General features: G+C 33.0%; 1 pseudogene; it reads left to right on the top strand.

The window, feature by feature from the left end:
- Positions 1-988: 988 nt before the first annotated feature.
- LOC140523764 (neuroepithelial cell-transforming gene 1 protein pseudogene) lies at positions 989-2617 on the top strand (annotated as a pseudogene).
- The last annotated feature ends 1886 nt before the right edge of the window (positions 2618-4503 follow it).

Raw genomic sequence — 4503 nt, 5'->3', positions numbered from 1 at the left:
AAGGGACTTCTTACTATAATGTATATATATTCCTAATATTTAAGGTCAAATAAGAGGTAAAAAACAACAACAACAAAAAGATCCATAGAGAGACTCTGAGCCAGCAGAGTTTGCATAAAACCAGCATGCCAAAAGTAGGATTTGTTAGAGAGAAGGCAGTTTATTAAATTTAACCTTTTGAGACACTGAATAAGGTGCTACACACTGATATTTACACTCCAATAATTATCATCGATGCTATTGATGAATTTCAGGGAGCAGAGAAGAGGTAATGAAGTGTTATTTTATGATTTGTTGGTAACTCATTGCTCTATAGCTATTTGGAAAGTTGCTGCCTACTTAAACTCTTAGCCCTTCAAGCACTGGCACCCAGAAAAAGAGGAATCATATCTCAAAATATGGAATATGCTTTGTAAAAGGCTTATGTCTTTAAACTAATATGAGGGGAAAATGTTCATTTCATACTGAAGACACTTTGCCCTAATGAGAATTTAGTAAATTGCACAAAACTTTTCTCAGGAAAAAAAAAAACCTGTAAAAAGGAGGTTTTAGAGATGGATGGATGAATGGATGGATAGGTAAATACGTGTGTGTGTGTAACTGCAAACATCAATGATTTATTTAGACCTAGACATTTAACACTGAAGTACTGACGTTTGATGAGAAGGTTTTCATTAAAAAAAGATACACTATTGAAAGCAAATTTTATTTCTTTGAATTGTTTTGTTTTTTATAATGAGTCTGTTATTTCATTGATATAAAAGCTCTGTTATGAAATATCTAGTCCCTCCTCCTGAGATTCTTATACTTTAAACTCCCTTAAGTTAGTGAAGCTGTGAGCTTTACCACAGTAAGAAACTTGGCCAAATGGCAGAGAAGGGTGACTGAACACTTAGGCTAAAAAAATATATAATTCCATAGTGCTGCTTTGTAGACCTGAATCTGATGTATGTTATTTCAAAAGATTGTGTGCAAAACTTGGTAAAACATGGTGGCTCATGATGAAGATGGAAATTTCCTGTCAGTTAAAAAGACTATTTGTGTCCTAGATGTTAGTAATCAGTTCTTTAGAGAACAATAGGAGCTAAGAAATAAAAGATTTTGATCTTTAGCACCAGTCTTATCTTTGGCAAATAAATTTTCCTTTGTGAGAAATGGAGCAGTCCAATTTTTTGGCCAAATAACGTAATCATTTACACTTTGCTGTGTAAGAGATTTCATGCTTATGTGCAGAAGTCAGTTAACAGGGAAAATGTCCCATTTCCTAAAAAAGGAACCAGCGTAAGATGGTCAAAGATGTTAGATATCAACATGAAAAAGTCTTTAACCCCCCAAGAACTAAAGCATCAGAAGGCAATATACAAACTCTTCTGAGAACAAGATTTAATTGAGGATCTTAAGCCTGCTGGAAAGGTCTACCAGGACCCAAGCTGAAGTTATCTATTATGTCAGAGGAAGAATTCATGTACATATTTGGAGATTTAGATGCCTACATACCTCTGCATGAAGATCTGTTGACAAGATTAGGAGAAGCAACACAGCCAGGTGGGAAAGTAAATCTAATTGGTCATATTGTAGAGAATTGGTTGCCAGGTTTAAATGTTTAGAGAGAATACTACAGTAACCACTTTGCAGCTAAAGTTCTTCTTAATCAGAAACAAACAAACAAAAAGAACAAGATGCAAGAGTTCAAGATTTCCTTCAATGATGTCTTGAGTCTCCTTTAAGTAGAAAATTAGACCTCTGGAGCTTCCTGGATATTTCTTGAAATCACTAGGTCCAATATGCTTTCTTGTTAAAAGAAATTTTCAGACACACACCCAAAGACCATAATGATATAAAATCTCCAGAAGAAGGTCTGTTGATAATACAAGAAGGACTCTCTAATATCAACTTGAAGAAAAGAGAATCAGAATGAAAATATTATATTGACAAAGTGAAATATCTGGAAAACAAGCAAAAGGATCCTAGGATTGATGCTAGAAAGGTGTTGCTTTGTGATGGAGAACTGAAGAATAAAAATGGACATAAACTCTACATTTTCTTGTTTGAGACATGATTATCTTGACTCCTCTTGTTGTACACAATGAATGCCACTCTTCCTAAGTGTACCATCAGCCTATTCCAATCCAGAAGCTGATTTTAGAAGATCTTCAGGACAGTGGTGTGAGAACAGGAGGTTCATTTAGAGATGATTTTAGCAACTCATACAAAGCTAAAAATATCTTGAGTTCATTTCTGAGAACATTTGCCAGGGCACTCTCATACTTCACAAGTTATTGATATGTTTCATAAGCAGCAGTGGTTTAATTGCATCCAAACTGTTATTGCCCCCTTTCATCAGACATCTAATTCAATAGAGTTTAAGGGTTTATTGGAGTTCAGTAAGGGGTGTGAAAAGAACAACTCTTTAGTATCACGCATTAAAGCCCAAAGGAAGTCATCAGCACTCTGTTTTCATTCTTCTAGAAGTGGTAGAAAATTCCCCAGAATACAGTTCCTGTGTAGCTGTAAATGAAGACTCCACAGGTAGAAAACGTACAGAATACAATATGACTCTCAAAAAGCACAAGAGAAGGTCCAACTGGAGGAAATAAGGAAAGAAACTTTGATATAAAGGGGACCATGTACCAACTGAAGAAAAGACTTTATAAATATATACATATTTCCATGTAATGTAAACGTGCTAGGGTTACTTGATCCTAATATGTTGGTATTTTAAGGGCAACTACTATCATACTAACAACTTTATTAAACTAAGACCTGTTTTTAAAGAATATGGAGTTTATATTTTGTTTGTTTATAGAACATTTTTAAGGCACAACATAATTAGATTTGAAATTTAAATGGTTTTTTGCAAGTTCTGATGTCCTGTGGTTTCTTTTGTTCTATTTTTTCACAATTATATGTAAAACCAATTTTATCATTTGTTTTTAATTTTGAGTTCCAAATTACTCTTGAAGGCAAGCAATTTGATACAATTTTATATGTGCAAGCATGCAAAATATTTTTGCATTAGTCATGTTGTGAAAGATAAAACAGACCAAGGGATTGGGAGGTGAGTAAGAAAAATAAATTAAATAAAAAAATTTACTATGGTTTCTTTATATTTGAAATGTCAGAAAAATCTGCAACTTTTCAAATGCTAGTTCTTTACCAGTATTTTTTTTCCACAAATCTTGCAACTGAACTTTTCTTAAAACTGATTTTTTACAGAGGCATTTAAAATCTGCATAGTACATATCTGTATTATTTTAAGATCTAAATTGATATAGAAATTCTTTGGAAAACAGACCGGGGTTAGATAGTTTCTCTTTGAACAACTGCAACTCTTTATTTTTTTTTTTTTTTGCTTCCCAGTCTTCATTTTTCATTCACATGATCTGCCAATTATTTACTTTTTCATTATAAAGTACTTTTCAGGATTTTCTTTTAAAAAGTTTTTTTTGAAGGTTGTTCAAGTGACATTTCTATAAAGTTTGACTTTCCTTGTCTTAAAATATGTGTATATGTGTGAATAAATACATATTTAAAAAAATAATTTTAGTCATACTGTTTTTTGAGCTAGTAAAAAAAGGGAGACATCTTTTAAATGTAACATTTAGGGAGGTGGTCAGCTAACATTAAAGGTCTTCATTATGCTCGACACTACTGAAAGAGAGCGACTGTGGTTCATAGTTGAAAATCTTGGGGCAACAAAAGATGGAAAGAGAAGGTTAGGTTGACTGGAAACAAGAATTAAAAGGGAAAAAGGGAGTGGTTTTTGTCTTTAAAGAAAATAATTGTTTTCTGTCAGAATGGGAAATAATAAAGTATTCAAACAATCCAAAGGGGTAAAAAGCAAGTTGAAGAGGGCTGAAGCAACTTGAATTTTATTTGCATGGTGTTAATAAAAGTGAATAAGAAATGAATTTGGGAAAATAAGTGACATGTATAAAATGAAATCTTGACAAAATTGGCTAGTGATATTATTTTAGTGATTTAATTTGAAAACAAGGAGTAAAGGTTTGAGAAGTCTTTCCAAAATGTTTACAAGGCAATGGATTCAAGTAATTCATTACAATTTTGTTTTCCATACTTAAATACACACACACACACACACACACACACACACACACACATATCGAGTTAAATCTCCATAGTGGCTAAAATTTTAATCATGGCAACAACATTTTGTAGTGGAAAGGAGAATTGGAGAAGTTTGTAAACATATGAAAACAAATGAGAAGGTGTCTGTATAAATGAATTATACTGCTAGCAAAAAAGAAAATAAATATCTATTAATGCAGATGAACTACTGATGTGTGAAATATAAACTTAGATAATTATGTGAGGTGCTGAGGATAACTAGTACAGTGCAACCTAGAAAGTACATGCCATAGGGAAGATTAGGCCTCCTTTATACAGTGGAGTAGCAATACTTTTTCTCAAGAATTTATTCCCTTGTGCCTAGTTGGCAGAGTAAAAGGAGGGACCTGCTTGAGCTCTCCCCTAAACCCGTCT

Source organism: Notamacropus eugenii, chromosome 2 (genome assembly GCF_028372415.1).
Source record: "Notamacropus eugenii isolate mMacEug1 chromosome 2, mMacEug1.pri_v2, whole genome shotgun sequence".
NCBI lineage: Eukaryota > Metazoa > Chordata > Mammalia > Diprotodontia > Macropodidae > Notamacropus > Notamacropus eugenii.
This window is presented reverse-complemented; position numbering and strand designations above follow the sequence as displayed.